We start from the raw sequence: 13,557 nt of genomic DNA on the forward strand, positions 1-13,557 counted from the left end.
TCTGGGGCCTCCACCTGGGAAGAGATGAGGAGATAAAGCTCAGGCATGCTCAAAGAAAAGAACAGCCCTGTTCAATGTAACAGATCCCTGGTGGCTCATCTGTGTCACTTAGATGTCTCCGCCAGTTGGTTAGGCCATTGACGACTGGGTTTGTATGTGTGTGTTTTGGGGGGGGGGTGTTAATTCATTTCCTTTTCTGCCATTTCTCCTCAGGAGTCACCACCTGCCCCATATTGAAATAAGAACATTTAGTAAGGGTCTGCAGGGTTTAGGGCATTGCTGAAAAGCAGGGGAGAAAGGCAGACTGGTCCTATGGTCATGGAGCTGGGACTCAGACCTTGATTCTAGTCTTGGCTGTCATCTTTGTCCCTCAGTTTTCCCTCTCCTTTTCTCTTCTCTGTGGGGGAGGGAGTGTCTCTCACCAAGTGTTTTTGCAGCACCTGGTGCAATAGGGTCTATAGTTATGTGAGACCGCTATGTGCTATAATACATACAATGATAAGGTGGCTGATTTGCATTCACCTGAGGTCAGAACCATGTGATGGCTGGTCATTGGGATCTGACTCTAATGGGCAGATACTCCCAACCCACAATGCAATGCTTTCTGGGCTTTATAGATTAAACAAACCAGTGAGTTCCTCACGAGATTGCCTGGTGACAGGAGATCCTAATTACAGCCTGTGAGTAGCAATGGCTGATGCTGGAGTCCTTAGCATGACTGGATATAATGTGAGGCCCTTTGAAAACAGTTACAACTCTCTCTTTCTCATCTTGGAAAGGCCAGTTTTCAGAAGTTACTTTTCACGTATTACAGCTGGGATTTTTCTGAGTAGCCTATGGAACTCAGGGAACCAAATCCTTGAATTTCAGTGTAAACTGAGACCCTAACAACTCTATATTCCATTGAAAATCCAGCTTTAAAATGGCCTTTCAAAGGACAGTGTGGTAGGTCCAACAAATTGTGACTTGTCTATATGGGAAAACAAATGTGGCTTAAAGGTCAACATTTCAAGTGTGATAGCTACTCCTGCTTGTCCTTGTATGGATGGTCTTGTTCCAGAATGAAAGGGTTCACACAGGGACTTAATCAGGGTTAGTTATTCTGGAATAATGCTCCATGTCAACAAGCCTTATGAGAGATCCTGCCCTCCTTTTTCTTGTCCTCACAAGGAATTAAACCCATTAAGCATAGATTGGTTTCTCACTGCAGTTCAGTTTCTCTGAAACTTTAGTAAACAGTTCCCTGGCTGCATGTCCCCTGCCTGCCTTCTGAAGGCTAAACTTTTTGGCATGCTGGCTCCTTAGAGGGTTTGGGGATTTTTAGACCTTTTAGATGAGGCATGTCTAAAACAAAAGCATGAGGAAGACCCATGGATTCTTCTAGAATTGGATACATGCAAAGGAAATAGAACCAAGAAACCCTACTGCAGTGTGAAATAGTTGTCTCCTTCCCCACATATGCCATGAGAAACAGCTGTAGCTCCTGGATATATGAATAATACCATGGCAGGAGTGTGGCTGTCAAACCAGCCAACACCTGGGATGGCAGCAAACCTGCTGATCTCACTCTTTGCCAGCTACCTTCACTTTCATACCTCCAGATGGCTTGGCACGTCTCTGTGTAACAGCGTAATTATAGAGGAATGGGCTGATTCAGTTGCTCAGGAAAGTGCCAGTGGCTAATTCCACATAGCAAGAACCCTTTCAAGAGCACTCAAATGCCTGGATGTCATCACAAAACGGCCTAAGCATTTGTGTACAAATAAAACACATGCGTGATCCTTTTACCCTCTTTGTTTTCTCCCAGGACATCTCATTTTCCTTAGAGACATTTCCAGATTTGTCTCTAATTATTAGTTTCAGGCACACTAACTTAATAAAATAAAGAATGAAGATTCTGAGTTGCCCAGAATAAAAAGGTGCCTAGAGCCCTGCAGGAAATGATTCAGTGGCTCTTCATCGGAGTCCACAAGGACAGATATTCACATCTCAAGGGCCACCACTAGAACTGTCACTCACTGTCCCTCCTGGGTTAGTGGCCTCAGCAACAAGCCAAGGACTGAGTGCATCATGGATGGTAAACTTATGCTTCAAGGTGGTCCTTCTCAGGGGGATGTGGAAATATGCTGGCAGGGGGCAAGACAAAGGAAGCTTGCGGAACAACTGTGTGTGTTGCTCAGTGGAGCAATGGTTTGAAACCATAGTAAAGAACAGAATTGTCTGGCATATGGATGAACACAATTTGTTGGGGAAAAAGGTCAACATGGTTTCTGTAATGGAAAGTCATGCCTCACCAATCAACTAGAATTGTTTGAGGGGCTTAACAAATGTATGGATAAAGGGCATACTGTGGACATACTGTACGTATGTCTCAAGAAAGCCTTTGACACAGTCCCTCACCAAAGGCTCTTAAGCAAAGTAAGCTGTCATTGGATAAGAGGAAAGGTCTTCTCATGGACTGGTAACTGGTTAAAAAGTTAGGAAATAAAAGATAGGGATTAATGACAAAGCGATTGGCAGCTCACCAAAGCTTTTGCCCCCCAAAATGTATTAGTCCTTAAGGAGCCATCAGAGTCCTTGTTGATTTCACAGAGTTGATTTCATTCTGCAGGGGTGTTCAGATGGATGTTGGTTTAAAACATCCAAAGTATAGCAAAGGCATGGGCTAGATAACTCATTCTGTCCAGTTATATTGCATTGCACTCCATGCAGGGATGAAGGACTCTCTGGAATTATACTGGGGAAAGGGATGCTGAAAAAGTAGTTTAAAACCTGTTCCCTTGCTTCTCATCTCACTTCTCCAATATTTGTGTTTCCCAGTGTCTTCAAGTCTTCCACCACCATTTCTCCTCCTCCAGCTCCACCTCTCAGTTTTCTTGCTTACTCAATCTCCATCTCCCCTACAGCTCCCAGTTCCATTCTTCTTTGTCCAAGCTCCTCCCACTGCATCATCCCATGCCAATCAAGCTCTCATTCCTATTCATGTTGGGCAGCTTTTCCCCATATGCTTCCTGGGCACTAGGCGGGGGGATCGCTGTCAATAAAGATGGTTTCACTACCTTCACTTCTAATGCCTGGACCTGACATGACCCGGGGCAGTGCTGGGAAAATATTGTTCAGTAATATTGTATCTCTAGTATTGAGCATGCTCAGTGCAGGTGAAATCTCTGGAGATTTTACCTGCCATACTAACAAGTCTCTACTGAGCATGTGCAAACTGGGATTTTTCAAAAGTTTACCAGTGCACCAAATATGAGCATTTTTCCACAGAGAACTTCAAAAGTACATTCCTGATTTTGGGGTGAGTCACTACAAAATTTCAGATTCTTGCTTCAAATCAGGAGGATGCTGGAGCTTCTTAATGAAACAGTCATAAGATTTTGTTAACAGGGCCCATAGAATGTTGTTTTCCCAAACCTAGTTCTCAGAAACAACAAACCATTTTTGCCGAAATGTTTCAAAAACACAGAGCATGAGGGAGATGTCCAGTAGGGAAAGAATGAACCTGAATGGGTAAAGCTTGGCAAAGTTACAAGCAACCGAAAGCAGTTATAAGGAGAAGAGTCGGGCAACCTGCAGCCTATTGTCTGTGCCTTAAATATTGAGTCTGTTCTGGTATGGCTATGATGTGAAGAAGTGGGTCTGTCCCACAATAGCTCATCACCTAATAAATTATTTTGTTAGTCTCTAAAGTGCTACTGGACTGCTTTTTTGTTTCTATACACACAGGGTGTGTCTATACAGCAAAGTTATTTTGGAATAACAGCAGCTATTCTGAAATAACCTTGTAAGTGTCTACATAACAAAACCACTATTTTGGAATAATTTTGAAATAGCAGATGGCTTATTTTGGATTCTGTAAACCTCATTCTATGAAGAACAGCACCTATCTCCAAACAAATATTTCGGCATAAAGGCTGTGCAGACAGGCTGCATCTATACTAGCAAGTTCCTTTGGAAAATCAAGCCCTTTTTCAAAAAAAAAAAAAAAATCCCAACATGCAAAGTGTCAACACACAAAAAACACTCTTTCAATCTGAAATTGAAACAATGTGGCTGTTCTTCCGGAAGCCCTCTTCTGCTCCCATATCAGGAAAAGAGCCTCATTTTCTAAGCTTCTTTCACCAAAATAAGCATGTATAGACGGTCCGTGGGCCGTTTTTTTGAAAGAGCAGTCCTTGTGGTGCTGGATTTTTCAATCCTTGGCATGTTCTTTTGAAGGAGTGGGGTCTGTATGGACACTCTCTATTGAAAAAGTGAATTGGTCTTTAGATCCACTTTTTTGTGTGTAGACGTGCTCTTTCAAAAGAAGACCTTTTGGAAGAGATCTTCCAGAAGATCATCTTTCGAAAGATAGTATAAGTGTGGCCAGCGAATAAAGTCTATTTCGAAATATGTTATTCCGAAATAGCTTATTCTGAAATAATGCTGCTGTGTAGACATGAATCACTGGTTCCAAGGTCCTATCGTTTATGTGCTTCCAGGGGCTCCAACCTGAAATAGGCTCTATTGTGTGTGGACACACGCTTTCAGAATAAGTTTTGCTTATTTTGGGACTTCCCTATTGTGTGGATGCATTATTCATGAACAGCTTATTTTAGAATAATAATGCTAGAACAAGCTATTCAGGAATAACTTTGTAGTGTACACATACCCAGAATGACCAGTTCAACCTATAGTATATGCTACATTTAATTTTGTCCTTTATAATTTTTCTCTCTCCCCTATTTCACTCCTCCCCCTGCACCAACCGTCTCTCTCCATTGTTTTTCACTCCATCTGTTCCATTCTGGTGCTATTTTCATTAGGGCTGAGTCTTCACGTGCCCCTTCCTTTCGAAAGGGGCATGTTAATGAGCAGTTTCTAAAGATGCTAATGAGGCGCTGCCATGAATATGCAGCGCCTCATTAGCATAATGGCAGCTGCAGCAATTCGAAAGTGCAGCTTTTCGAATCACGCACCGAAAGGACCCCCCCAGTTTTCAAAAGCCCTTCTTCCAATCACAGATATGAAAAAGGGCTTTCAAAAACTGGGGGGGGGTCCTTTCGGAAGGCCTCATCTCCACGGGCTGCCCACGATTTGAAAAGCTACACTTTTGAATCGCCGCAGCCGCCATTATGCTAATGAGGTGCTGCATATTCATTGCAGCACTTCATTAGAATCTTTCGAACCTGCTCATTAACATGCCCCTTTTGAAAGGAAGGGGCATATGTAGACCCAGCCTAGGTATTTTCTTTGTGTGTTCTTCTTATCTTTCCCCTTCGTTATTATTGAGGTGCAAATGAGGTTTTCCATCCCATGCCATACGAATGGAATAAAAAATTTAAAAAGAATTTGCCCATATTCATTTCATGGTTCAGATACCAAAGAAGTTTGGAATTGTAGTTGAAAATAACTGTTCTGGCACAATAGAACAAATGAATGTATAATAATTTATTTGGGACTCTTGATTATATTTTCCCCAAATTTTACCCCACACCTACAACCCACTAAAAATGGTGGGTCCAGTAGTGTGTGTGTTTTTAAGGTAAGTAGTTAGCACAGGGAAATCATTAGAATTTTCAATATGCATCTTGGAAAATGAAAGATTTCCATATTGGCCCTAACTCTCTAGCTTAAAAAGGCAGCGATTACTATGGCATTGAAGGGAAATGCAATATGACAAGTGGTTTGTAATGATTTACTGGCTTTTTCTTAATTGAAAAATCAGTTGTTTGTTCCCGCTAATTGAGTTCCCTTCCAGTAATTACTCTTCAGAGTTCTTCATGCCACTGTCTTAATACACATGACCCTTTCCACAGCTGCTTTGGCTTTATTACCTCTCCAGATCCTGCAGTTTTGACGAGCTGAAACATTTTCCAAATTGCTCTGGAAGAAATGATGGGATTTTGCAGCACACATTCCACAATCACCAGCTGTCAGGCCTAGTTGTCCTTTTGTTTCCCAGGACTACAGAAAACAGAAGGGCACAATTCTATTTTGCATAGGCTGACTCTCTCCTCTCTTTGCAGCACCTTCAGAAAACCCATTTGTGACAGATTCGCCACAGGAAATTGACCAATGCTGAATGATGGAACCATGGGGCAGTTGGGGAAATTAATATTTACTTATTTAATTTTTTAACTATTAACATTTTAAAGAAAAGGGTGAATAGAACAATGCAAGTATTTGACATGAAAAAGCTGTAGAGCCAAGATGATTCATGCAGCAGATTGGATCTGGAGGCAATATCATTTGCAAATACATGCCGTTGACTTCACCATTGCTTGCAGCATTTTAAATAGACCAGTCTTATCCTGTCTATTCACTGCTTCTTCTGGAGTTTTAGCTGAAGATTAGCCTATCTCATTTGCTTCATATCTGCAACATGGTGCATCCAAAGCACAATGGAGTCCTTTCAAAGGCTACAAGACCCTGGGCACTTATCCAGGGGACCTATGGAGCTCAGCTTCTTGGGAGTTTCCTGATCTGAGCAATGAAAAGGGTTTCAAAAAGGAACAGAGATTCTTCTGACTCCTGGTTGCACAGTCAGTCCAATAACCCAGTCAGAGGTCCATAGTAAGCATAGAGGACTTCTGAAACCAAAGAGAAACCAACCCAAGGTACATAGAAGGCAATATGTGCATGGAGCGGTGTGTAACCACTGGAGCATGGAAGCTACCCTGTGCCTTATTTCATGGTGAAAAGTCATGTTACAAATGAAAGGAGAGAATTACAAATTGACACTGTACCAGATTCCTTTCCAGTAAGTTTAATCCCTTAATTATTTTGGGTCATTCCTTGGAGCTGCCAAGCCATGATTCATTTCCACTGAAAAATCACTGCACTGCTTAAGCAGTTGTCATGAATATCCTTCAACCGTCCATATCTCCCAGATGAAACGGCATTTTCTGAAAAGCACTCCACTGCTGTCGTAACAGCAAACTTGTCACTGCCATGCCCCACAAGAAAGACTTTTCCTTATCCCAGGCAATGAGCTCAAGAGCCTGGATGGGTGACATATAGGGACATGTCTATAACACAACTGCAAATGAGCCTCCCAGCCAGGGTTGACCGGTTCATGTGTGCTGAGATCTAGGTAGGTGTTTGGACATTGCAGTTTTGGCAACAGTGAGGACTCCCAAGCTCATTAAACCATCTGGGACTGAGTTGGTGTGGGTCAACCAGAGCCAATATGTCAACACTGCTATTTTTAGCATGCTGGGTGAAGCCCTTTTAGTATCCAACTTTCAACTCAGCCTTTGGTTCCAGCCGCAGTCCCAGACCCAATATAGGAGACTATGTTTGCAGGTGAAAATGGCCCCATTGATTCAACAGGTGGAGATCTCTTCATTTTATAATAATGAGCTCTTCCCCTCTGGCTATATTAAGATGGCAGGCACCAGGGGAAAACCCTACCTCCCTGATCTATAAGCTGACCCTCTTGGAAACTAAATGTAGAGGCCAAACCGCATAAAGTGCTGAAGGAGTCACTATTACTGGAGTGTCTTCTCCAAGCCCACCCTTTGGTCTGGGAAAATGACTCAGCCTAATAATCCATACTGAATCATCAACCCCTGTATGGTGCTTGAGATCACTGCTTCTCAACCATCTTTGAGTTAAGACCTCAAGTTGGGGATTCTTCAAGTCTTAGTCATTCAAGATCTGAGGGCAGTTTTTGGCAGAGTAGGAGATGTTTGCCCTGGTGTCCTGGCCAAATTACATTCTACTCTTCAAACTGGATGGAGAAACCTCCACTTCTTAGCATAATCTGCAGTAGTATTTTGTGTTAAACAGCTGTCGCGTCCCACTCTAAGGGTGGTTCTATGTCAGTGGTAAGCGAAATTATTCCTGTCTCTACAGAGAGTTTTGTAAGTACTTCAGGCTAATTCAGGATAAAAAGGTGCTTTAGAAATGCAGTATGATTTATTTTAGTCTCTCCATATAGCTCAAGGAAGTACAGCAAGACTCTGAGCAATGGGTGATTCAAGAACACTCTTAAGAATTTTAGAGCAATTTGGCACTGTTCATTAAAGCTATTACATTATAAATTACCACTGAGATACCGTGTATAGAATTCTAATGACCTGTGGTAAGGGCAGCACATTTATTTTCAGCGAATGGTTAAGAACATTTGCTTAGTCCTTATTAGCAGCAGCAAGCAAGAATTAACTGTTATGAAAACACGGTTCACTATCTCTGTTTTCTGGGGTGGTGAAGCAGTTGAGGGGTGAGAGGGGAACTGTCTTGAGAAGGTATATAAATATTAGTCAGTAAATCTGATTGTGACAACAGATTTTCATAGAAATGCTTCCAAATATCTCTCATGGTCAGAATTTTCAGGGCCCTGGACAAGGTGTGTGTATGGGAGGGAAGGGGGCTGGCTTTGTGCTCCTGGAAGGGGCGGCACCTGAGGCAGAAGAGGAGGAGCTGGGATTAATCAACCCTCAGTGCTACCCACAGCTAGCTGGCTTTTAATGCCTCATGCAGTGTCCCATACGGTGTTCCAGCAACAATGTAAAGGGCCTGGGGCTCTGGCTGCTGCAGCTTATGCCATAGTGACTGCGATGACTGGGAGCCTTCAGCCTTTTGAATTGCCAGGCCCCAGGACGACTGTGACCTTTGCTCCCCATTGTTGTTGGGCCTGTATGTGGGGAAAAAGTGTTGCAGGGAGCCCTGGATTCGCACTTCCAAACTGCTGCAGTCCTGAAGTCACATGCACATATTGAATCTGAGATGCAATAGCCAGTGAATTTCTCTCGCTCACACAGTTATCACAGTGTGCTGGCCAAATTCCAGTTCCTTTGCTAAATTCTTACCACAGGTTCAATGGGTCAATGGTATCTGCTTCTTGACATCAGGTCCTCTTGAAAATTGATGTGCACGGCTTTACGGCAGCCATGTTCCAACTTGGAAATGGCTGCCCCTGTTTCTGCAATCAAGTGCGATGTTCCAGGGCAAATGATACTATTTGTATAGGCTTGTTGGGCTGTGGGCTGCTTCCTGTGAGCTCCCAAGAATCAGACATTAATTATTTTATTAAATACGTGAAGCTGTCCATTGTGACTGTCTTCGACCGGGTGATATGCAGAACATGACATCCTCTGTCTCCATGGAGTGGTCCTCCCAGGCGGCTTCTTAAAGTTACCTCAGATTCTGCTTTGGAGTTGGAGCTCTTTAGTCTGCACTGAAGCATATATTTGAAGGCATGGAAAGGAATCTCTGTTCTGCACACCTGGAAAGCAGATAAGGTCTTCAAAAACCTCAAACTCTTAGAAAAATATTCCTGTCTCCTGGGCGGGGGAATAGTTTTCCAAGGGATGCAGTGGGGGAAAAAAAACATCATCATGTGCCTTAGCCCAGACAGAAATGATTGCTTAGCTAAAGCTTTGGCCTAGGACTCAGGAAATCTGAGGTCAAGGCCCATCATTGCTTTTGGGTGAGGGTTTGGTTCTTCAATCTACATGCTATAAGGTGGGAGCTGCTCCTATTTCTCTACCTCACAGGAGTATTCCAAGGAAGAGTTGGCTCATGTCTTTGAGCTGCTCAGATGCTATTGTAACTGGTGGTGGGGTTAGTAAATTGATCTAAAGCACAGAGTTCAAAGTAGTTTGGAAATCTTCAAAATGCCACTGGGGGTGGGAGTGTTTTTTGCAGAGAATGTTTCTGGCTTATTTCCCAGGATGTCCCATTTTAGTTTGACTTGTTGGTCACCTTTGTTTCTTATATAGGAATTGCCAGCCAGGGAAAGCAGGTGTTTGTTGCATTGTATCTGTTTGTACTTTTTTCCATCAACTGGGCCTGATCAGACCTGGAACATCCCAGGCCTGTAAATCTTCACCCTGGAACAGTGGGTTGGCCTGTTAGGAGGGATTAAGAACCCAACATGCTTTACCAGTTCTGCAGAAAGCTATTTTGTTCTGTTTTAAAAGGGCTTGATTTGCTGCCCCTTCTCCGTATCCTCCTGATGCCTGTTTTTCTCAATGATCATTATTAGACTTATTTAGCTGCACTTGGATTTCATCAAGTAAATCGCTTCCAAGATATCACAACATAACTGCTCATTTAGGCTTATTTCTATTATTAACATATGTTATTTGCAATCCCCATAGCCTGTGCTTTACTGGATGCCCTTAGTTTTCCTGCAGAGCAACCAAGTTTTCACGTGATAACAAAAGGCAGCAGAAAGCATAGATGCAGTGGAATTGAAAGGGACAGAATTAGCAGACCTGCTGCCCGGGTCTTCTAATTCTGTGTGAATTCATACAGTTGCAAGAGCTGTTTGTCAACCATTCCCTTCCCTGACAGGTGGCTTTCCCCTAGAGCACTGGTCTTCCATTGGAATTCAAAGATCACCACACTTGTGGTTGTCATCTTTCCGTATTTGCCACATTATATTATACAAAACTTTATTAAATAATATAAGAGGGCTGGAGTGACCAGCAGAGGGTGACCAAAATAATTAGGGTGCTGGAGCATATGACTTATGAAGAAAGGTTGAGGGAATCGGGACTGTTTAGTCTGCACAAGAGAAGACTGAGGGGGTACTTGATAACAGCCTTCAATTTTACTGAAGGGAGGCTGCAAAGAGGCTGGAGAGAGGCTGTTCAAAGTGCTCACGGATGGCAGAATACGGAACAATGGTCTCAAGTTGCGGGTGGGAAGGTCCAGGTTGAACATTAGGAAAAACTTTTTCACTAGGAGGGTGGTGAAGCATTGGAATGATCTACCCAGGGAAGTAGTGGCGTCTCCATCCCTGGAGGTGGTTAAGTCTCACCTCAACAAAGCCTTGGCTGGGCTGATCTGATGGATTTGGTCCTGCTTAGAGCAGGGGGCTGGACTTGCTGGCTTTTTTAGGTCTCTTCCAGCTCTATTGTTCTATGATTCTATTATATTGGTAGCTAAATGAATGATCTCCCCCAACCCCAGAGCCAGGTGCATCCACTCCCCACACTCTAACTGAATGCCCTCCCCAAGAGCCAGTCACCCCCAACCCCCCATTCTAATTCAATGCCGGCGACTCAGCAGAACTGCCAGGGCCACTGCTGGAGCTGCCACATGTTTCTCCTGCCAAGCAGTGGGGTGCATGCATAGAGTGGTCAGACAGCACTCCCCACATGCGGATCCCAAGAGGATCTGCATTTAAAGGCTCCAAGAGCTGCATACAGCTCAAGAGCCACAGGTTGACCACCCCTGTTAAGTATGTACACATTTGCCACAACACACCATCCCATTCACTTCTAGTTGCAAGTAATGAACATTTTGGACACTGCGGCCCTAGAGATTGTCTGCATCTGCATTTAATCAGATCCTGTTTATGGCTTTCATAGAATCATAGAAGAGTAGGACTGGAAGGGACCTCGAGAGGCCATTGAGTCCAGCCCCCTGCCCTCATGGCAGGACCAAGCACTTTCTAGACCATCCCTGAAAGCCATCTATCTAACCTCTTCTTAAATATCTTCAGTGATGGAGATTCTACCACTTCCCTTGGCAATTCGTTCCAGTGTTTGATCACCCTGACAGTTAGGAACTTTTTCCTAATGTCCAACCTGAACCTCCCCTGCTGCAATTTAAGTCCATTGCCTCTTGCTCTATCCTCAGAGGCAAGGAAGAACAAGTTCCCTCCCTCTGCCTTATGACACCCTTTTAGATACCTGAAAACTGCTATCATGTCCCCCCTCAATCTTCTCTTTTCCAAACTAAACAAGCCCAATTCTTTCAGCCTTTCTTCATAGGTCATGTTTATAAAGAAGTGTGTTTGGCGACTACAGGGAGCCAAGCTTCGATGGGCTTTTCTTTTCAGTTGCCCGTATCCATTTCCTTGTAGTGTGAACATCCATCTCTTTCAACATACAATAGGCTGGAAATGAAAGGAGAACTGGAAATACAGAGTACTGGAGCTTTCTGGCTAGATTAGAAATTTCTAACCTGGTAATCGCCAAAGAGCTAGGGGTCAGATCTTCTAACATGTAAAATGGAAAAGTATAAGGAAGCAGGCCAAGAAAGAACTTGAGAAGCAAATGCCTGATGATGCAAAATTTAGGAGTACTTTCTGAAACATATTAAAAACAGGATGCCTGCTTAACTGGTAGCATGATCACTGTACTGTACAGATGTTAAAAGAGCACTCCAGAAGAGAAGGCCGTTGCAGAGCAACTAAATGATTTTTTGCATCGGTTTTCATTGCAGAGGATGTAAAGGAAAATCTCCATCACTCTTTTAAGATGACAGAATGTAGCACTGTCGCAAACTGATGGGTCAATTCAGAAAAGGGTTTAGAATAAATGGAAAAAGTGTTAAAGTCATCATGACCAGCCAGTATTCATTCAAGAATTCTGAAGCAACTCAAACATGAATGTGCAGAATTGCTAAGGGTGGTGTGTAACCTATATCTAAAACTAGCCTGCACACCAGAAGACTGTAAAGTAACTAAATTTTAAAAAATAGCCCCAAAGGAGATCTTAGAAGTTATAGTCCCATGAGCCAAAAGCTCTTAAGCTTAAGATTACCTTATATGACCTTTCAAAAAAGAGGACACCCCTGACAGGAGGTATATCAGTGTAAGTATCTAGTAACGCACATATTAACATACTATATATACTATACCACATAAATACAACATGAGTTGGTAGATACTGATACAGATACACTCCCTCACAAGGGTGTCTCTTTTTTATATGGTAACTACTAAGTCATGAGACAAAAAGTTTGGTCTCTCAACGATAGTAGTTGGTTGAAAGAAAGGGAAGAAAAGGGTAGAAATAAAAGGTCATTTTTCGCAATGCATAGAGAACAGTAGGACCCCACAAGGATCTATACAGGGACCTGTGCTGTGCAACATATTCATTAATAAACTGGAAAAGGAGGTAAACAATGAGATGGCAAATTTTTCAAGAAGTAAAAGAAAATCAATATAATTAACTCAAAGAATGACCAGAAGTCGTTACAAAGATCGGTCAATGATTACCTATTCTGTTCACTCCGTCTGGGGCACCGGGCATTGGCCACTGTCAGAAGACAGGATACTGGGCTACATGGACCTTTGATCTGACCCTGTATGGCTGTTCTTATATTCATATATTCAGAGATGTCTTATAGAACCAAGTGAAAGAGAAATAAAATGGCAGATGAAATGCAACATTGATAAATTAAAAGTTACATGCATTGGAAAAACTAATCTCAACTTCACATAGAAAGTGACGGGTTCTAAATTAGCTATTTCCACTCAAGAAAGTCATAGATCATTCTCTGAAAACTTCTGCTCAGGGTACAGCAGCAGTTTACAAAGTCTATATAAATTCATGGTGCACCCACACCTTTAATATGGTGTTCAATTCTGGTTGTCCAATCTCTGAAATGATATAGTGGAACTGGACAAGGTTTCAGAGAAAGGCAGGAAAGATCATTTAGGGATGGGAAGAGGTTCCACATGTGGAAAAACTGAGAAGATTAGGTTTCCTCAGCTTGGAAAACAGACAACTACTATGATAGAAATCTATAAAATAGTGAACGGAGTATGAAAAGTGAATAGAGAAGCATTGGTTAGGCTTTCACACAATCCAAAAACCCAGAGACATC

This window comes from Carettochelys insculpta, chromosome 7 (genome assembly GCF_033958435.1).
Source record: "Carettochelys insculpta isolate YL-2023 chromosome 7, ASM3395843v1, whole genome shotgun sequence".
In the NCBI taxonomy this organism is placed as follows: Eukaryota; Metazoa; Chordata; order Testudines; family Carettochelyidae; genus Carettochelys; species Carettochelys insculpta.